At 40.5% G+C, this 23,476-nt stretch overlaps 1 protein-coding gene across 1 annotated transcript in view; it reads left to right on the forward strand.

Moving 5' to 3' along the window:
* SLC50A1 (solute carrier family 50 member 1) overlaps positions 1–23,476 on the forward strand; it is a 716,724-nt gene that overhangs the window by 132,454 nt on the left and 560,794 nt on the right. The gene's annotated exons all lie outside the window — the stretch shown is intronic.

A 23,476-nucleotide genomic window follows, 5' to 3' on the forward strand; every position in this document is an offset into this window, starting at 1 on the left:
TGTTTAAGATTTAATTTTCTTACAAAAAGCTTTTTTTAATATTTTATTATAATAGTTTTTTTATTTTAAATTTCTGCACACCACTATTTACTTATTTATATGAACGCTCTCTAGGTATAAATAATGTATTAAAATCAATTTGATGAGATTTTTTAAGATTATTAATGTTTTATTTATTATTTTTTAACATCATTTTCATCATATTATATCATAATATAAGTAATTTTTCATTTTTAATAAACAAATGGAGTTGTTTAATAGCGATAACAAATTGCAGCAATAGAATTTCAATGAACATCTAGAATACTATCATCATACTTTAAATTGTAGTAGCAATAGCAGCAGTCTCACTTTAAGAAATTACGTCATGGTTGACAATCATGGCGCGAAATTGAGCTATTTAAATGAGATTCTACTACTATTCAGATGTTTGTCAGTTTGTCTGAAGAAGTCCAACCATTGATTTGGATGAAAAGCGTTATTAAAATTTGTTAACGTTTTACTTTTATTTTAATAAAGCGAGTGGAAAAGCGTTTGCCTAAGCGGATCATCCTTTTAGTTAAAGTATATGTTACCTCCATGGATTGTTTTCACTTAAAACATGAGCCATTTCCCAGTGGGCTAGGACCAAGTTTGAATAACTGTTGGCACATGGGGTGCCCATTACTACTCCCCATGTCTGCCAAAAGCATGTATTCCCATACATAAAGAAATTGTTTTCTAGGATTTAGAGTCCAGTACCAGTCAAAATAGCCGTAGCCACAAATGCAGAGTATTTCTGTTTTTAGACTTGCATAGAGTTTAGTCTAGTTTTTGCGTAAACTGTGGATGGGCTGACCCGTCACCCAATCAAACTCATTGCCTGGTTCCAATCTGGAATGCGGAAATGTCCGTAGTAGTGTAAACGGACAGTGTGTGTTTTAGTCTTCTAGCTCTATTTAAGTTTAACTGTAGAGTTCTGTCCGATTTACTGATTGGCTGTTTGCAATTTATGCAATATATTGATTGGCTCTCTACTTAATCAGTGTTTTGAATAGCTGTAGCCGCGAATGCGGATGGCTTTATTTTGGATTTTATGATTTTTATTTTCCTTTTTACTTTTCATTTCTCATTTTGAAAATTCGTTGTCCATTAGTAGTTTAATTAAGAATCAAATGCCCCAGATGGGTTGTGTATATTATTTATTACTTTGCTTAGCCTTGGCATGGCTGTGAATGAGGACCTTTTTCTTAACCACCATCTGCAGTCATGAAAGTGGGCGGATTTACGTATCCATCTATTCATTACACATATACATTGATCACAAAGTGCCACGAAGTCTACTGGTAATATTTCATGACATATACATATATAATTTATATAAGGTTTTTCACATTGATGTTTGTCACCTAACAGTTCTTTTAACATTACTGTTCCAATCTAGGAACTGCTTTAACTCTTTTACTATTGGTCATTCCAACCTTTCCTAACCTAGGATTGACAGATGCATTTTTTCTTATTTTACTTCCTGATTTTATGCCTGGCACTTTTCATTTGTCAATTTCTGAAGGTGTGTCAGCTATAATCAACACGATTGGCTATTAATTGTTATTTTAACCATTATGGACTTTTGTACTTTTATGCTCTGAAGGTGAAGTCTCGCTGAAAGCACTTATCTATGTACTTAGACCTTTTGTTTGTTTTCTAATTAAATTACATTTGCTTTTATGCTTTAGTTGTCTTTTTATACAGCCTCAGCCGTGGTGCCGCTTCAGGAATTTTCACTGTTTTTGCTTCGTTTTGACCTGAAACGTCTTCAGCGTGAGTAGGATATATATTTTTCTATTTTTTGTGCTCCCTAGTGATAGTTGGAGAAGTGGTGAAGAGAGAGTATTTCCTGGGGGTTGACTTCAAGTGATGGGGGAGGTAAAATTGGAGCAAAATGTATTGGCCAGATGCTTTGCTATATCCTCTGACTCTGTATAGGTGGTTCCATTTATCATGGGTTTGGCACTTTGTTGGTGTTGCCTTTAAGGTTGCAGACATAACTGAAGAAAGCCTTATCCGTAGCTTAGGAGGCTATTGTTTCAAATTGGCTTTGCGTAGACTTGATTATTCCCCGAGTTGCTTGTATGGATTGATGTGGGAGTTTTTACTTTGCTGGTCAACACCCATACTGTTTTTGGACATGAATGTCTGTCTTCTGTTGTACAACCTGTTAGTAGTGGGATTCCACCAGGGTGGCTTGTTTTTGGAGGTTGTCCTGTGTTCGATTTGGGTCTACACAGCTGTCATTATGCAGCTGTTTGCACAGGGTTTCTGTGAACAATTCTGCATAGGCTACTATATTCTCAGGGTTTGAGGGGCCTGGAATTTTGCTACACTGTTGCTTAGTAGGAGGGAGGCAGCACTAGAGTATTTGTAAATGTTCTGGGTTTATCTGGGGTCCTTCGCTTAATGTTTATAATACTTAAGGTTCCACATAGTAATGCAACTCTTGCTGCAAGTGCATGAAATGTTTGTTTTCGATAGCTGTACTTTTAAATACCTTAAAATTTCTGTCCAGTCACTTCTCCCACCACACCCTGTCTTAAACAGCATTTGCATTTGTTGATTCAGACTGGCATTGGAAGACCTTCTTCATTCTGTCATAGCTGTCCACACAGTTTCATCCTAATGGGGAAGAAAATCATTAGAGCTGTTGATAATATTTTAAATGTCATGTTTTTCAGATATTTACACATGACTTCAAGAAGTTGAATTTTTGTGGTTGTCTGATCAGAAAATTTATTATCGAAGAAAAGTATTTTCCCTCTGATTTTACAGATTTTTGCCTGGCTGCTAAAGTGGATCAAAGCATGCTTCTTTGGGTACCGACTAATATTTCAAGAAAATGTTTTGTGGCTGCCCAGCTGTGACTTCAGAAACTTGATAGGGAGACCCATTGAGCTCCTTTTAGGCTGATTAATGTTGATGGTGACCAGTCAGCCAGCCTGTACTCCTGTGTGTACAGTTCAAACTTTATTCTCTCTCTAATATTCCCTTTCCGTGAAGAATGTTATTTAACCATCTTCAGTGTAACCATTGCTAATTTCACCTGCATGTTATTGAATTACTCTTTCATTGCCTTATTCTTATAGACAGTATGGCATCTGCTGGGTCACAGATCATGCAGATCACCCATGCCTACCTTACCTGTAAATTAACAGTTTACAGTATAGCTTTCACACTTCAGTAAGATTCCACTCCAAGGACACGTTCAGTTGATCTTCGACTATAGCTTCCATGCTTAAATTTGCCATGAAGAGAAGGGCCATTCTCATAAAATACTCTAGTTAAACTAATCTATTAATAGCTTTATTTTACTGCTTTGAGAATTTGCTTAGTCTATAATGTGCCATATTACATTTAAACATTGAAATTAATTTTTTGTCACTTTAGTATAAATTTCTGTGGAACAGGGAGAGGTTGGCTTTCTTCCTGAAGCACCTTCAAATTTTTGCTAAGATTTTTTTCCCATCTTTTGAGGTAGTACTCTGCATGTAATACTGCTTTAACCATGTACTGCTTTTAGATATTAGTTTTCCTCAAAAGACTATTTAAAGCTTTCATATTGTAGTTTTGCTGGCCATGTATGGTCTCCTGCATGATCCTGAGGATGACATTCTTAAAAAAATGACATTGCACTACCAGTGAGAATTCTTTAGACCAGAATAAAATGTCTCTTCCCCTTTTTTTTCTTTCTCATGGCTGCCTGGTTGACTTCTCTAACTCTGTCCTGCTGTTGCTCCTGCACCCATAAGAGGACTGACAGAGAAATAATGGATGGTCAAAGAGGAGGGGCTAGATGGCTAGTAGTGTGGCAGCTAAACAAAATGAATTAAAAAAAAATAGCAGTCATTTTAATTGAATGCACCTAAACATTTTATTAATAAAGAAATAAGTTTCACTGCTTTTAGCTCTGGTGTTAGTCTTGACAATCTCATTAGAATCTTCTTTTAACACCCTTCTTTTGAAAATCTCTCTTAGAACAGTGTTTTGGATATGTCTTTTGTTTTCTCCACTGTCCTGCTATCCATAAAGTTCTACCCTCCTAGCCACTCAGTATACCTGTTTGTTCCTTGGGGTGTAGGCTGCTTCAGGAGAGGGAGCTGTCATCCCTACTCTAGGGGCCAGAATGTTGTTTTTTAAGCCTTGGCATCCCATATGCACACCCACAGCATCCAAGAAATTGATGTGTAACAGGACAGTAAGATACACATAGATGCGTCTACAAGTACATAATGAGTGACTGTGCTCCTTCCTTATAGAGAGGACCTCCACATGATTTGCAGTTTTCCTTTGAGATTCTACTGTAGAAAGTGTACCCAGGCAGCTTGACACATGCCTTGCCTTTCCCTCCCGCCCCTTCAGAGAGAGTCAGGCCATCTTAACTGCATCATACCCCCCCTCGCGCACACACACATACACCAGCTCCTACAGGTGCCAGAGACACTAGTCAAGTATAAAGATGTCACAAAAATTGTATTCATTAGTCTCTTGAGATATTTTCATTCTAAATTGAAGTTTCAATTTTCTTTTAAGCCTTTTTTACTTGCAGTATTAACAACTTATGGTTTTGGCTCCTTATGTTACTTTAAAATGACTCCCAGTTAGAAATGAGGATCACTATACTTCAAAGTGGGGAGTGATGATCCTAAGTTACTGCTCTCTCAGATTTAGTACTGTATTCCACATTTATATTTATAAATTCTGTTGTTCTGAAGAATGCAGATAAAGTCCTCAGAATTTCAGCAGACACTCTTTAAAACACCTATGGGTGTTTTCTCTCTGGAACCCTGCTGATTTGTCAGTCTTTCTCCTTTCATAGTTGACAGATGTTTTGCATGTTGATCATAATAACATTTCTGTCTGACTGACCTTGTTTTAGTCTGTCTTATGTCTGAATTTGATTTTCACGAGTCTATAATAATGTAGATGTAGAAATTCTGTCAATTGCTTGTCGGTAATTGAGGTGTAGATAGACCAGCACCTTGTCAGGGGATATTTCTATATTCCAATAAAACTAGGGGCTAACATTCATTGTTAATGTTCTGTGTTTTTTCATGAATCTCTGTGCAGTCTGAACTGCCTTCCCCACTAAACCATTAGATTTTGCACAGTTAGTACTATTACGTTCCGAGTAGACAATTATCTCGTATTATACCATGACCCCCCCAAAACGTGCACGCTGATTGGCCAGCGTGCCTGTTGTAAATCGAGTTATACTAATGGAAAAAGGTCCGGTCGCCCGGACTTTTTTCCATTAGTATAACTCGTTTTTTTAAAATACTGTCTCGCTATGTTAAATGGGTTTAACATGGCGAAACAGCTTTAAAATAAGCAACGGAGATCTCCGTTGCTTATTTTAAAGCTGTCTCGCTATGTTAAACCCATTTAACATAGCGAGACAGTGTTTAAAGCAACGGAGAAAGCAAGATCTCCGTTGCTTTTTTAGAGTCTCGCTATGTTAAATGAGTTTAACATAGCGAGACAGTTTTAAAATAAGCAACGGAGATGTCCGTTGCTTATTTTAACTGTCTCGCTATGTTAAACTCATTTAACATAGCGAGACTAAAAAGCAACGGAGATCTTGCTTTCTCCGTTTTGCTCACAACTCTGATGTACTGCGCGGGTGCGCAGTACATCAGAACTGCCGCGGATGCCAGACATCTGCGGAAGGGCAGTAAACAGGCATTATACTATGCCATTATTTAAGAAAAGTAATAGTTTCTTTCTTTTCTTAAATAATGTCATGGTATAATAGCAATAACCCACTTCTGGGTGTGGGTAATGCTAAATTACCACGGTTGGCTTTGTTTGGTCCCTCGGGCTTCGCCCTCGGGACCAAGCCATGCCAACCGTGGGTAAATTTAGCATTACCCACACCCAGGCGTGGGTTATTGCTATATTATCACATTTAAAATTGATTGCCTTGAAAAATATAGCTTTTACTGCATCAACTACACTTTAATACCATGATATTGGGAAACTTAAAATAATAGTCAAAACAGATCATGTGCCCACTGTCACAATAAAAGAAGAAATCAAACACATACATCTTTGCTCTGATTATGTAACTCAGTAAGAAATAATGCTTTATTGTTCTTGTGATAAGCATTACACTAAGCTGTTTGTAGCTCTTGATCATTTTGAACAGGCATAAGTGACCAAAGTAACCAAATCACAAGCTCTTTTCTTCACCTTCCGACTTGAAACTTTTGTATTCTTGCTAGCATTTACTTAACTTCTAAGTCATTGTGAGTTTTTCAGTCTTGAATGTCAAGTCTAATGTGCATCTAATCTCTTCTCTGAATGAAAAGTATGCATATTTATTTCCTGGCTGTAGTTCTGTGTTCTGCCCTACCTCTTGTAACCAGTTCTGAAAATATTTGCATGTCTGGATCACTGTCAGTACATTGCTGACTCTCTCCTCCATTATATATTATACGTTATATATATATATATATATATATATATATATATATATATATATATATACATACATACATACATACACACACACACACACACACACACACACACACACACACACACACACACACACACACACATACGTACATACACACATATATATATATATATGTATATATATATATATATATATATATATTTTTTTTTTTTTTTTTTTTTTTTTTTTTTTTCATTAGAACAGATTCCATTTTTTTTTCACTTTTGTAGTAGAGGTTATTCATTTGATGACCTGAGCTAAAGGAGATGTTTTTTTAGCAGCCAGGTTCATTTGCAGTTTTTTGCAACTTTAGGGTTATTTGGTCAGCCAAAGCTTTTAACAGAAAATGTAGTTGTGGTTAGCAGATTTTACCAGCAGGTAAATACATAGGCAGTCATATCTGCTTAGGTGGTGAGCACAGAATTAAAAATTACAGAAGTTGCTTAAAAATTCAATGCTGTTTCTAAATATTATTAAATAATACTAGTATTATTCAAGAATATTCTGCAAAACTGCACTAAATCCCAGAAATGTAGTTGGGTAGCCCAAGATCATGTGCAACAATCCTGACTTCCAGGCTGTTTGGATGACTGGATCCTAGTGGCCAACAGCATTGGGTAGAGGAATTGTCTGCTTCATTTCTTTCACACTTTGGGGGACATTGTGAGCTTGTTCTTGTTTCTGTGCAAGAAGCCATGAAGATATTAGAATGGGTTTTTGACAGAAGAAAAAAAATGTTTTAAGTCCACGTTCTGCAGGGAAGGAGAGACTACTGTTTACCTGACTAGCTAAGCTAGTATAGCCTCATGACATATGAGTGGTTCCTTTGAGTCCTTCCATGGCCAAATAAAAATTCCAGAATTGGAGTCTTCTATATTTTTACCCATTCTGCTTCCTCCATAAATCACAAGTGGTGCACGTACTTTTCTCTGATGCTGCATCCCAATGGCAGTATTATGGAGTGCTTTGGCACATTCTAGACCCAAGGATCTCTTTTTGCAATTCTTCTTTACCCCATTCCTCTTTCAGTTAGAGACATCCAAAAATATTCAGACATCGGCTCAAGGAACACTGCAGATGTTCATCGTGTTACCCTGCTGCAGTCATCACACTTGGGTTATCCTGCCGTTAGGCGGTCCCGCAGTCGGCCCGAATACCAAAGTCTTGGTCCGGCATCGGTTGCTGTCGTTTCTTCCCTGACGTCAGTGCACCAGGGCTGTATAAGAGGCATCTAACGCCATTCTTTCTTGCCGCGCGGTGCCCGAAGCAGAAGCAGTTCGCAAATGCCGGTCGGCAGACACCTGAGATTTTCGATTTGAATTTTAGTCCGAAGTCTTCAATAAAGCTAAGTACCCCATTGGGGAACATTTTCTTGCCTCAGTCCGATGTCAGAAAAAGTTAGCAATTGCATTTCTTGTGGGAAGCAAATACCTCATAAGGGCTTCCATTCCTATTGTATTCCTTGCCTAGGCCCAGACCACGATGTCACAGGTTGTCGGTTTTGCGATAGGTTTAATAAACAAACTATCAAATGCCGTTTTGACTTTGCACGGCATTACTTTGGTAGCAAATTTAATTATATCATGCCTTCGGAGCAGCCGATGACCGCCATACATAAAAAATGCAAGGATAAGGACAGGCAGCCTAGGAACAAGCCAGACTCCGAGGCCTCAGCTGGGCCTGTCGCCGGTTCTCCGGTTTTCAGTGAAGCGCCTACGCAGCCCCTGACTACCGTAAAACTGGAACCCCAGACAGCTGCGGATTCCCAAGCGGAGCCTACTAGGCCGATGCAGCCATCTACCAACACTGGAGCAGAAGTAGACACCGGTGCAGTGGAAACACCTTTGGTTGGAAAGGGGGTCTTCCGACCGACTACACTCACCATTAAATCTTATGCTAAGCTTAAAACTCCTTTAAAACCTAAGAAAACTGTACATCAGTCTACAGTGCAAGGCCCCATGCCTAAGAAACAGATGCTTAAGATGGCTGAAGATTTGATTACCCTTATCAGGTGTTCCCATCCCCCTCCTGATAAAAGACCAAGACAAGAGGAGGATTATGCATCCTCTGACCAGGTTTCTCTCTCCTCAGATTCTTCTGAGGAACAGGATTACACTTTACCACCTTATGAAGATTCTGATGCTGAAGACTCTATTCCCTCAGCATCTCCTCCTGAAGACTACTCCTTTGGGGAAACTTTACATACCATGAGGGAACATTTCCACTGGGAAGGCCAGGATTACTCAGATTCTAAGAAAAGGCTCTGAGAGTTCCTTTTACTACCCCAGCACAGACCTCTTGCTATCCCTCCTGTTTTAGATATTGTGGATGATGTTTACTTGGAGTCTAGTTTAAATCCAGGCTGTCTACCTCCTGCTCCAGCCAAACCAGACAGAAACTACAGAGTACCTGACTCACACAAATTCCTTTATAAAAGCCCTGTAGCTGACCAAGAAACAATTTCCCAGGGTCCTAAGGGAGCAAAAGCTTCTATGGCTAAAAATCCTGTGCCCTCTGAAAGGGATTCCAGAGCCCTAGATAGATGGGGAAAGAAAATATACACCTCAGCAACTCTGGCTATGAGAGCATTAAATTGCCAGTTTCACATGTTGAAATATCAACAATTCCTAATGTCTCAGTTAAAACAAAAAATGAACAGACATTTAGAACAGTCTGAATTCAAGGAAATGCAGGATCTGTCGCATGCAGCTGAACAGGTGGGCAAACATACTTTACAATGCGGATTTGATTCATTGGAAGCTTCCTGTAGAGCAGCTGTTACTGGCTCTGTCATACGCAGACATGTTTGGTTAAAAGAACAAACCCTCCCTGACCATGTTGAAGCAAAATTATTGGATGCACCTTTACAGCAGGATGTATTATTTGGTGTCAAAGCTGAAGAGGTTTTAAAGAAAATGGAGGATAAGGCAAAGTCTATGCAAACGGTCAAGGATTTTTTGCAGGTACAACCTCCTCGTTTCAGCAGAAATTGGCCAACAAAAAACTGGTCTTTTCCAGCTTCAGACAGATCACAGAGGGGCAAATACAGACGCCCAAGGGGCAGAGGTCAGTCACAGGGCCCTTACAAACCTCGCCAATGGGGTTCTGCTACCCAGAAAGGACCCTAAGCTAGCAGAAGGCAAACACAATGACTCTATCCTCAAACTACCAAGCAAATCTCTCCTGGCAACTCCCTTGGGAGGAAAACTAGCATTTTTTTTGCAGACAACTGGCACATCATCACAAAAGACAAATGGGTTCTAAACATGGTCTCTCAAGGATACAGATTCCACTTTCATACCTTACCAAGGATCAAATGAATGCCAAACCTGCCACCAAATCAATGGGCAGAGGCACAAAAACAAATTGCAGCTCTCATGAACATGAGAGCCGTTCAACAAGTACCTACACAGGAGCAAGGACAAGGATTTTACTCAAGACTCTTCCTAGTCCCAAGAAAGGACAAAGCTTGGAGACCCATTCTGGATCTTTCAGTTCTGAACACCTATCTGCAAGTACCAAAATTCAAGATGCTAACACTACAGCAGCTTCTTCCAGTGCTGGGCATGAATGCTTGGCTAGTCACTTTGGACCTCAAGGAGGCATACCTGCATGTCCCTATCAGACAAAATTGCAGAAGATACCTCCGCTTCATTGCAGGTTCAACGCATTATCAATTCTCTGCACTGCCCTTTGGCTTATCTACTGCGCCCAGGGTCTTCACAAAATGCCTGGCACCAGTAATTGCATACTGCAGACAGAGGAATTCATATATACCCATACCTGGACGACTGCTTTATTCAAGCAGAAAGCAAGGACATTCTTTTAAAGCATCTGGCATTTGTCAAACACCTTCTAAGTTGCCTAGGGTACACAGTAAACGAAAAGAAATCAAAACTAGTGCCCTCACAAAACATAATATTCCTGGGTGCCAGCTTGAATACAACAGCCCAGATGGCTTATGTCACGCCACAGCTGATTCAATATTTCAAAATAATGGCAACAAAGACCCAACTCCCTGCAAGAAAAATTCTGCAGGCCTTGGGATTCATGGCATCTTGCATACTACTAATACCATTTGCAAAACTGCATATGAGGAAATTACAATGGTACCTAAAAAGTGTATGGACTCAGCACAGCCACAGCTTGAAAACAATGATACCACTCATTCCCTGCCTTCAACAGGAGTTTCTATGGTGGGCACAGGCATGTCACCTCAACAAGGGTCAGCCTTTCACCTTACCCACAGCCAAGCAAACTATGACAACAGATGCATCGGACTATGCCTGGGGAGCACACATGGCAGGGCAGTGCATTCAGGGCAAATGGACTACAGATCAGAGGCATCTGCATATCAATCAGAAAGAAATGCTAGCAGTACAGAATGCCCTAACAGCTTTCAAGGACCTTCTACACCCAGGACAACTAATAATAAAGACGGACAATACCACAGTAATGTGGTACATAAACAAGCAAGGGGGCACACATTCCTACCCTCTATGCAGGCAAGCAATGACCTTGTGGAACACTGCACTATCTTACCAGGTTCAATTACAAGTACAATTCCTGCCAGGAAAGAAAAACACATTGGCAGACGACCTAAGCAGAAACATCATGGATCCACACGAATGGAAACTAGATCCACAAGTATTTGCAATGATAGCTCAAAAATGGGGACGCCCAGGCATAGATCTGTTTGCAAGCCCCCACAACCACCAACTTCAAAAATTTTGCACAAGGGCCTTCCATCCACTAGCTTGGAAAGTGGACGCCCTCTCATTCAGTTGGAAAACATTAACAGTGTATGCCTTCCCTCCACTGCCTCTTCTAGCAAAGGTACTGCTGAAAGTCGGATTAGAAAGGCCACAAATGATTCTCGTTGCATCAGACTGGCCAAGCCAGCATTGGTATCCAATTTTAAGGAACATGGCCCACGGCCCACAGCCCACCATGGATTTTGCCACAAATTCCTCACATGCTCACCCAGCGAGACAATCAGATTCTACACAGCCAGCTCAAGACTTTAAACCTGGCTGCATGGTAAATTACCTAAACAACCAGCCAACACCTTTATCCAAAGCTGTTATGGATGTCATTCTGGAGACCAGGAGACCCAGCACCAGGAAAACCTATTCAGACAAATGGAAAAGATTTTGCACCTGGAACCAGGCTAAAGGCCTAAACCCCCTTGATCCAAACATCCCTCAGATTCTACAATATTTAACTGAGATGTTACACAAAGGACTTTCCTTTTCATCTATTAAGATCCACGCCTCAGCAATTTCAGCTCATTACAGCACGGATCCTCCTTTATTCTCACATCCACTCCTAAGACAATACCTCAGAGGGGCTAAGAACTTAAGACCGCCAAGGAGAGCTCCAACACCTACTTGAGATCTCAACTTTGTTCTGGAAAAGCTTACACTGCCACCCTTTGAACCAGCTTTTTCAGCTGATTTAAAATTTCTTTCATGGAAAACTGCCCTACTGCTAGCAATAACCTCACCTAGAAGAGTCTCAGAGCTACAGGCACTAATGGCAGTGGAACCTTTCCTCATTTTTCATCAAGACAGAGTCTCTCTATGAACTAATCCTTCCTTTATGCCATAGGTGGTATCCGGTGTGGCCCTAAACCAAACCATTCACTTGCCCACCTTCTTCCCAAATCCCCAGAACAAAGGAGAAAGACTCCTGCACTCTTTGGACATTCACAGGCAATTACGTTACTACTTGGATAAAACTAAGGCTTTCAGAAAAACTGACCAGCTCTTTGTAGCCTATGCTACAGGATCACAAGGAAAAGCTATCTCAAGACAGACCATTTCTAAATGGATAGGGCATTGCATACATTTCTGCTACACACATCATGGGAAACCAGTACCTGCTAACATTAGGTCCCACTCCACCAGGGCTACAGCTACATCAGCAGCCTTTCTCAGGGGAGTGCCAACCAAGGATATTCTGGAAGCTGCAACTTGGGAGTTCAGTGCACACCTTCACCAAACACTATCACTTACCTCTATACTCTAAGACTAGAGCTGGTTTTGCCACTGCAGTTTTGCAGGGCCTACTAGCCTCTTCTAACCCTGTTTGACTCCACCTCCCATCCTTAGCTTTGGGATTCAACCCAAGTGTGATGACTGCAGCAGGGTAACACGATGAACATAGTACAGTTTTGTACCTACCATAAATGTAGATGTTCGAGTGTTCACCCTGCTGCAGTCCAGGTTACCCTCGCTCCATCCCCTCTGAACTAGCTGAACTTATCTCTACCACTCTATCCTACACTACTTCTGTGGTGTATTTGCTTGTGCCTAACTGTTTTGTTTTATTTTTATTTTGCTATATGTATATATTTATATATATTTTGCCTACCTATTGGGGGCACCTGACATCTGGGGCAAGAAAAACTGAAGAAAATGGCGTTGGATGCCTCTTATATACCCGTGGCGCACTGACGTCAGGGAAGAAGCGACAGCAACCGACGCCGGACCAAGACTTTGGAATTCGGGCCGACTGCGGGACTGCCTGACAGCAGGATAACCCAAGTGTGATGACTGCAGCAGGGTGAACACTTGAACATCTACATTTATGGTTTTGTACTTTACACTTGTACAGGTCGCATAACATAAGCCCTGCAGCTCATTCACACTCCTTTATCTCCATTTCATCCTTCCTTCTCTCTTCTTGTCATCACCTCCTCCCTTTAATTCATCTTACCTCCTGCATTTCTTCACAGCTGTCATACTCCTCTCCTTTCTGCTACCTTCCTGCTTGCATGCTTCTCTTATCTGTTTCTCTGTCTTCATCCCATTGTATCCTTCCCTGCAACTATTTACACGTCTATTAGCTTCATTCCTATCCCTATAATATGCTTTGTTGCTAACCCTTTAATTTAAGTTGTCATTCACGATGGCTACATCTTGTCCAAAAAAAGTCTATGACTCATACCAGTTTTCCATCCACATTTTGACATTGTAAACTGCTTTTTGGCTTCTTGAACTAAATATTGCAACATATTCTTGCTTCTGTGTATATAACATGTTCTTGTATTTGTAAATATGTTTTGTTAATTTCATATTGGATCCTATTCACTTGGGCTGTGCCTATAAATGGCTCATTGAGATCAGTGCACTACCCCATTAAACTAATATAAATAAATCAGATAAATACATGCTGGTGGTTTCTTACTGATCCAGACAGATTTGTCCCCCCCCCCCATACACACACACTTCAGCAGTTAGTTATGGCAACTCTAGTCTGATGACTTCCTGTAGTCCTCTTCTGACTTGCCAGTTTCACTCTGAAATTTGTGTAGGTTTTGACAAGGCAAGTGACGTCCTGCATTATATTCTGATCTAGCAAGTATGTGAAGCTGATGCCAGCTCATCATAGAGTGCATTCTGCCCAAGCATTCTCTTGGTACTCTGCCTAAGCATTCTCTTGGTCCACTGCATTTTTCCATTATGCTTCAATGGATAATATATTTATTTATTTATTTATTTAAAGTTTGATGACAGGGGAAGTCCACTGGGCCAAGAAGAACCCGTTTTCAGTGGAGGCCCAGGGAGAAAAGCTCCACAATAATTGCAAGTTACATTTCACACGTTACAAAACGACATACTTCATACAGCTAATTCAACATTTACAGATAAGCTCCATGATATTTGCAATTGACTTGTCACAGTGTTACAAAAATGAAAAGACATAATTTGATACAGAAGTTCTTTAAAGATCTTTAACTCCATTTCCACCTCTACAGGGACCGTTTCTGCCTGCAGCGTGGTTCCGCTGAAGTTAAAGGAAAACTCCACCTTAGAACTCAAAAAACATATTTTTTTCATTGTATCTTTGCTTTTGCGCTATTTTAATGCCTCAAAATCACTCCAAGTGCTTCTTTTACAATTTTAATGTGTTTCTCTCAAAATGGTGGATGATGGGGCCTGCCCTGGTAACGTGATCCCAGAATACATTTCAAGTAGTCTTTATGACTCATGCCAGACATAAGGAAGTGGTGCTGTTTTCTCATGCCATTAAAATATAATGGCAGGACTGTGAAGCACTGTCATCTAAACACACCTTCTGTAAAACAGCTGCTTCTCTGTTTACCTGACTGAGCCTCATTTATCTCTCTGACAAGCTTGTGCTATGCAATAAATAGCTGTTAGCTACTTACAGCAAAAGGGTGGCCACAGTGGTGCAGCGGTTAGCATTGACGCCTCACAGCAAGAGGTTCTCTGGTTCGATCCTCGGCTGGGGTGCCTTCTGTGCGGAGTCTGCATGTCCTCCCTGTGGTCACGTGGGTTTCCTCCGGGTGCTCCGGTTTCCTCCCACATCCCAAAGACATGCTGTAGGTGGATTGGACACACTAAATTGGCCCTAGGTGTGAGTGCGTGCATGTGTGTGCCTTCTGTGGAAGGTTGGGCACCGGGCTGGCAACTCAACACTGTAAAACTCCACTGCCAATCATAAGCGGACGATGATCCGCTGTGGCGACCCCTAACCGGGAAAAAGCCGAAAGAAGAAGAAGCTACTTACAGCAAAAGAAAGCATATAAAAAACAGTTTTTTGTAAGATGAGTCTTTTGTAGTCCTAACAAACTTGATAAACCCTCCCCCATACTCTCATGCCAAGGTGTGAAAACTCTCACTGCAGTAAATGATTCCTTGCAGTACATTTACAAGTGACAAGTAGTAGGACTCTAAACATAGTCTGTCTGCTACTTCCCAATGCCTTCAGTGTGAGGATTTTTCTCTCTCATGAATGATGCAGGCTAAAAATGTGCTTTACTAGCTCCTCAATTATTTCTGTCATGTTCCCCCTCCTTTTTTCTACTTCATATTTATTTATACGTTGATAACCAGGAAAGTAAACTGGTTCCAGGATCCTTTTCAGCCACAACATAAGTTGCACTGGCAAAGATAATAACAGTTATTAAATGCACTTATCAATACAAATAAAAAATACTGACAGAAAGACATTGATCAAGATTGCATGTGGAATACATAGCCAATGTGTGACCAAGTAAATCATTGAGCAAAATTTACTATAATGTATACATTAATAATGCTTAACTATATTATGTTTATTATAAATTTATTGTATGCACACACATAGTGTGTGTGTGTGTGTGTGTGTGTGTGTGTGTGTGTGTGTGTGTGTGTGTGTGTGTGTGTGTGTGTGTGTGTGTGTGTGTGTATGTGTTTCTGTATATGTATATAAAGGACATATGTAAAAAAGCGTGTGTGTATGCTTTTAAACACAGTATTTCTGATTTCCTTTTCTTAGTGTTCTTAATGCAAGGACACATAGTAAATGTATGTTAAAGTAAATTCAGCTGTATACTATGGTTGCTCTCTGACAATGCAAGGACTGACTTAAAGTCGGTAGGAATCTCTTACAATGGCTCTGCATGTACCAGATATGCATCCCCCTCTGGAAGGATGTCACATAAAGCATAAAAGACCTTTTTTATGAACAGTATCAGTGCATCTAGTTGATAGGGTTGCCACCTGACTCTCTTTCTGCAGTTCTGGCCTGTGTGTGTGTGTGTGTGTGTGTGTGTGTGTGTGTGTGTGTGTGTGTGTGTGTGTGTGTGTGTGTGTGTGTGTGTGTGTGTGTGTGTGTGTGGTGGGCGGGGTTGAAAATGTTAAATGCATTTATACTTTACAAGAAAAAATATTTACTGACTTTTCTCTAAATGTCACAGAAATCTTTGCAACTACTCGTAAGTTATCTTAACACAAACTATTATAAATAACATTTAAAGCTTAGAATTTCAATACTGGGTTGCTGCTTATGTAAATTTGTCAGAAGAGTTGACACTTTCCTTTAAACCTCTGACTGATCTAATTGCTTTGTTTTGCAATGAAAGGGTAATGTTAAGTTCTCCTCCCCTCTGCAATAAAAACAGTGGAAACAGTTCCACAGCTTTCTGTCTTTTTTTATATCAGCTGCTGTGTTCCTGACAGCAGGATTAATTGCCCATCTAAGATTGACAGTAGTACCTGACAGGGTAAACTACAGATTTAACTGTGTCTATGATATGTCATGCAGGTGGAGACCAACTTCTCTGCAAAGTATGTGAAAAGTTGAGTTTAAAAAAAAAAAAGTAGGTGGGCTTTCCTTTCCTTTGACTCCAATGCAAGGAAATAAAAGTTTTAAAAACTACAAGCAGATTTCTGGTACATACATAATGCTGGAACCATATTGTAGGGAGAAAATGAACCCAACGATTGAGTTAAACTGTTTGAGAGGGTGAAGTGTTCCTTTAAGGTATTACTAGGAAATTATTACACCCTGCCTCCTGGAATACCCTCAACTAGTGTCCTGATAGCCTGAATACACCTCCTGAATAAGAAGACGCAGTGCCTTGCATGCTGTTTAAAAGGGTAAATAAGACGACAATCGTCCGGGCATATTGTATGTCCAGCTCCTAAACTATCAATGCTAAATTAAGTTGTACTTTAAAATTCTGGAAGCGTGCCGCACAGCATCCCCCCATTCCTCCATATTCCTTCTGCTACCCTAAGTCACCTCCCTTAGCCTAGCTCCCCTACACCTCTGAATTGTTATTCATTTAGTCTGTAGCCTTAGTTATTGGCTGGTAAGGCAGGTCACATACTCTAATTTCTGGTTAGATAGGTCTCATATACTTCCTTTGCTTAAGTTCTGTCCATCTGCTTTAGCCCTCCTGTGGCTAATTCCTTTACCTGATAGCTACTATCACCCCATATTAAGCCCCAAAAACCCTTGTTACACACACCGCTTTGCTAGTTAGGAGTTTCTAGCTAAATTAGTTTTATAAGTACCAAATACTTGCTCCTACTACATTCTATCTTTGCTGCCTGTTAATATCTATATATCAGAATAAAGCAAAGGTCTTTAGCCCTTTGAAGCCTTTCATACCTGTATCTTGTGGACATTGTTTTTTTCTGGTCCTGGAATCACGGGATCTGTGTCTGCCTGCTCCGTTTGCCCTTCGGGCTCACTCCACTCCCCTACCCTACCCCAATTTCAACCCACCCCAGTGTCATTACATTTATACACTAATAAACCCAACCCAGATCTACCTCCTCACCTGTACACAATCACCAGCCACACCCCAGCCCCACCCCTATTTTCCAATCACATTTAATCCACACCTGCTCTGCATAGAAATATGCCCTGCCACATAGACTCACACAGGCTCACAACATACATCATTCTCATTCTTCCCCTCATTACAGCTCTAACTTTATTAATCCTAACTACCACTACATATCCCACCTTACCACCAGCAACTCCAAAATCTAGCACACAAACCCTTCCACTGAATCTTAACAAAAATAGCTACTCAAACATCTCACCCTCCTTATTCCTAAACAACGCTTATACCCTACACAAAACTAAACATTCCTTACCCAATGCAAACTCAAATTAAACATAAATCTTCCCAAACCACTATCTCATAAAAATTACACCAATGCTATTATTCACCTCCTTCTCTCTCTCACAATCTGGGGACATCCACCCCAACCCTGGCCCTACATATTCAACCACCCCAAAAAGCCTGCAGCTTCAATTGGTAACAATAAACACACATAGCATATGTAACAAAATTACTGAGTTCCATGCATGGCTAACTCACACCCCAAATATTGTAGCAGTAACAGAAACATGGCTAAAACCTCACATTGCCAATACTGAAATTCTTCCTCCAGGGTACAACATACGTCATGCTGATAGACTTCACAAAAAAGGTGGTGGTGTGGCACTAATCTACGATCATAGCCTTAACATAACAATGCATCCCAAACAACCCCCCATTTTTGGTAATCTAGAAAATTTTACCAACTTCCCTTCAAATCAGTAACAACAAACATATAGTTATAGCAGTAATCTACATCCCTCCAGGGCAAAATACCCCCCTCCTCGAGGACTTCTTGTCATGGGCAAACCAAAACATCTCACAGGAAACCATAGTTCTAGGAGACATAAACATTAATTGGCTGAACCTAACAACCAATTCTCCAGTCAATAGCATAAACCTATATAGCTTCACAGAACTCATCACAACTCCTACCCACGGCCTAACCACTAGATCAGAATCCAGCCTAGATTGGATATTAGTAACTCGCCCACAAAATTATTCTAACTCTGGTACCCTACCTAATATACTAAGCGACCACCTCTCAGCATTCACCCACAGGACCCTCTTTCAAACATCAAAAACACATACCTACAAAACATCCAGGGATCTCTCCCACTTTGACCCAGACAAATTTGTAAGTATCCTAAAATCCCAGAATTGGCTCCCACTAAAATCACTCCCCCTAGATGATGCTGTCAACTTATTTCAACAAACTCTTTCTGGACACACTAAATAGCTTAGCTCCTATTCGTACTAAATGCACCAAGGCAAACCATGCCCCTTGGCTAACTAAATCAACAAAACAAAACCTCCTCCATAGAGATAAAGCATGGAAACAGTGGCAAAAATGTAAAACTAAACCGAATTTGTCTACAAGCAACTCAGAAACAATTGCAAAAAAACTAGTGATTGCAAGATAAAAAAAAGCTACTTTTCTTCACAGCTATCCACCGCAAACAACAACCCTAAAAAATTCTGGAAATCAAGTTTCCTCATTAATTAATCCTGGCACACCACAAAACCCTTCCCCAACACCTGACAAAAGCCCACAGCAAGTTTCTCATGATTTTAACACCCATTTTAGTAATACTATTCAGAACCTAATTAAAGACCCTAAAACAGACTTTTCACAAAATAATACAACTTCCCCCGTGCTAGACTCCTGCATTTATAATCTAACAGCACCTTTGTTCTCCATTCAACTCATCCCTACCTCACAAATATGTAGACTTCTCAATAAACGTAAACCCTGCTCACTCTCTGCAGACAACCCCCCCCCCCCCCCGCGAATGTCTAAAACTAGCATCAAGTGCAATTGCATACCCAGTCAGTATACTAATAAACCAATCTCTGTCAGAATGTTATGTCCCAAACTTATGGAAAAAATCTATCATTTCTCCACTACATAACCTCTGAAACTACCGCCAAATCTCAGTACTTTCACCACTATCAAAAAATATTAAAAAATGTGTACATACTCAATTACTGAAACATCTCCTAAATAATCAGCTTCTCTCCCACTCAACATGGCTTCCGCCCAGCACATAGTACAATTACAGCCCTTCTCTCTTTCACCAACATTGTCAACAAAGCCCTTGATACTGGTCTCTATACCTCGGTAATCCTATTAGACCTGTCAAAGGCTTTCGACACAGTATCACACAACAAACTACTGTACCAAATATCAAAACTAGGAAGTTCTGTCAAATGGTTCTCCTCCTACCTCAATAACAGGGAACAGCCAGTAAAATGTGCAATCTACCTAGCAAAACAACAACAATAGGAGTCCCTCAGGGTTCCATTCTAGGGCCACTACGTTTCAGTATATTTATCAATGACCTTCATAAAGTCTCAACTAGGTACCTTGATCCAATACGCTGATGATTCGACTATTATTTCTTCTGCCCATAACTTCTCTGACCTCCTCAATATAACTCAAAAAGCTTTTACTTCAATAGAAACCTAGTTAAATAATTCCCAGCTACTACTAAACGCCAAAAAAAGAAAACTACTCCTATTCATTCCAAAACCACCGAACACAGACTGTTTTCTCTAAAGATGGAATTGAAATAGAAATAACTAAAACTGCCAAACTACTAGGTATTACAATAGATGACAAACTTACCTTTTAACCGCATATTCATAACACAATAAAAAAGGTACACTTCAAATTAGGTAAACTGTATAGGCACAAACTATACCTCAACGATCAAACTAAAGCAAAACTAGCAAGTACCCTACTCCTCCCTTACCTTTTATATGGAAGTGCTATCTTTGCCAACCTACTTTCATCCCTTAGGAATAAACTGCAATCCTGCTATTATAAAATAGCTAAATTTGCCTCCGGTAAACCAAACCGTACACACCACTGTAAAGCAATTAAAGAACTGAACTGGCTCGAATTCTCAAGCCATCTTGCTTATACCCAGCAAACACTAGCACATAAATTAATTTTCAAACCCCACCGCTGCCCAGCACTTCACTCAGTCGTACAAACTTACAACCCTACTCGATCAATTAGATACTCTCAGAAACAACTAATAAAGGTCTTAAAACCAAACAAAAGAGCTGGACAAAGTCTATATTCCTGCAATATAGCAAAACTTTGGAATGAACTACCCTTCCATTTAACTCTAATGGAATCTTCCAAACTCTTTAAATCATCACTTAAACTACACTACCAAAATAATTTATCCTGTCGCCTCCCCACCTCAAGCTAAACCATCCTATAGGGCAATCTCAACTAACGTCTCTCTCTCTCTCTATTGCTGCCCTACTGCCTGACTTTTTCTCCTCCTCCCTACCTCTTGCTGCCCTTTACCTCCTGACTTTCCCCTCATTCCTGCTACCTCTTGCTATACTATCCTAAACGACACTCGCAACTTACCTCACTACCTCATCAGCCCTTTTACTCATGGGCTTAACTCTCTCACTTGTTCAAAACCCTCTGTAAGTTTTATCAGAAGGTGGAACTATGAATATGTTTTTTTTTAGTGTACCATACTGAAGGTACTACCATTGCAGTATATAATGTAAATTGTGTATGATATTGTTATTGAATGTAATACCATTAGGGTATAGAATGTGCATATATACTTTTAAAACTCAAATGTCCTAATGCTTTTTTTGTACTTCCATGGAGCTTTTATCCCCGGGCCTCCACTGAAAATGGGTAACTAGCCCAGTGGACTTTCCCGGTCAACAAATGTCAATAAATAAATAATGATCAATTGTTGTATTAAACTCAATTGTAGGTTTAACATTTCAAAATATATAGCTACTAGGCATTAGTAGGTTAGGAAAATATTATGCATCGAGAGGGTAATAGTATATTTGAGACTGGAGAGTGTAGTACAATAGATATTAGAGAGAAAATTAATTTTTAGTAGGGGAGGGATTTTTTGGATGGGATTAAGTAATAGTAGAGGTAGCTGGATGAGTCAGTGCAAGGTGGAATGAGGGGGGAGGGGTTTAAGTTAGAGCGTGGCAAAGGCATTCCCATTTGGAAGAAAGATGAGAGAGTAGCTGAGATTTGAAATTTGTATGGTTAGGTAGGTTGCATAGGTGTGTGGGGAGAGAGTTCCACTGTTTAACTAAGGAGTGGGACAGCAGTAGATGGCCAGGAGGTCATGCAGGTTTGTGAACCTGAAGGAGATTTTGATTTTTGGATCTGATAGAGTGGTTGGGAATGTAAGGTTTTAAGGAAGTAGAGAGAGCTGGGCAGTTGGCAGGTTTCATTGGTTGGTACTAGGCTATCGGCTGTAGGGCCTATACAAGCCTAGCCATAACAATTCCCTGGATATTTCTTGCCACAATATTTACTTCCCTGGACCCCTGTCTAGCAGGGCGACTGACGTGATCCCCGGGCAGTCTATTCCAGAGTTTAGTGAGTCTCTGGGTCAGGAACCTATCACTCCAGCATGTTTTGTTCATTGTGATGACCAGGTTTAGATCCCTGGAGCATGTGGCTCTGAGGGATTGGGATTTTTTTTTAAGTGTAGCATGTCCGACAGCTCTGGGTTTGACATGGCCTTGTATGTTAAGCAGAGATTGCCTCTGAGTAGACGATATGTCACAAAGTGTAGCTGGAGTTTTTTTAGACTGTCAGCATAGGGCATCTGCTTTAGGCCTGTGATTCTTTTAGTGAGGTATTTTGTGGCTTTTCCAACTGTTGCAGATGTCTTGTGAGGTACATACCAAACAGGGCATTGTACTCTATAATGGGTCTAATGAGGGATGAGTACAGCGGGACAATGACCTCCTTTTTTCTGAAAAGCCCCTAGTGATGAGGTGTGCCACATAGAAGGATTTCCTGACTGCTGTGGCGATGTGGTTATCGAAGGTGAAACCACTGTCTCACCTTTAAAGATGGGCTTGTGGTCAGTGGTGAGTTGTAGGTAACTGAGATAGTTGGGTAGCTCAAGCCAGCTGAGGGTGAGGCGGGAGTGGCAGTGGTGGGCTGAGTTTTTTGAAGTGGTTGCAAATTTGGAGATCTTGTGGTAATAGAATTCAAGTTTGGACCGAAGGCCAAGATGGAGATTGGTAAAAAGAAGGGGCACCATGCATATAAGGTAGGAGAGTAGAAAAGTGGATGCAAGAGATTGACGGGTAATGGGGCTTAGGAAGTGGCTGTGCCTGTAGAGTAGACCTAACTTCTATCTGGTGGATTTTCTTGATTTTGGAGTGGATGTGGGTGTCAAATTTTAGTTCTTCATCGATAATGATGCCAAGAAGCCTGGTGTTGGGAACAATTTCAAGGAAGGTGTTGTTTTGAACTCTGTATGGTGAATGTGGATTTGTCAATGGAGTTTTTGGTAGGAGAAAAAAACATTAGTTTGGTTTTATTTGCATTTAGTGCCGGATTGGTTAGACTGCATCCAGGTTTCTGTTTTGGAGAAGGCTAGTTGGGTTTTTGCTAGGAGCTCGGAGGGGGAGAATGCTGAGCAGATGATTGTGGAGTCACCTGCATATTGGATAATAGATGAGTCTGGGATGGATTGGTGAAAGTTGTTACTGAATAGGTTGAAGAGAAGAGGGCCAAGAAGAGAACCTTGTGGGACACCTGTGGGTTTGGGAAGGAAGGGGGAGGTTGAAGTTTTCTATTGGACAGCTTGTTGGCAGTTGGACAAGTAGCTGGAAAACCAGGAGATGGTGGTGGGAGAGAGGTGTAGGGTGGAGATTTGGGATATAAGTAGGGTGTGTATGATGGTGTCAAAGGCCTTTGACAGATCTAGGAATAATGTGGATATGAACTTGCCTGAGTCGCGTTTGAGGTTTATGGTTTCAAGAAAGGGAAGAAGGGCAGTCATGGTGGTGTGGCCAGGGCTGAAGCCGTGTTGGGTAGGGGAGAGAAG

This window comes from Protopterus annectens, chromosome 8.part0 (genome assembly GCF_019279795.1).
Source record: "Protopterus annectens isolate FY-2018-M chromosome 8.part0, PAN1.0, whole genome shotgun sequence".
NCBI lineage: Eukaryota > Metazoa > Chordata > Ceratodontiformes > Protopteridae > Protopterus > Protopterus annectens.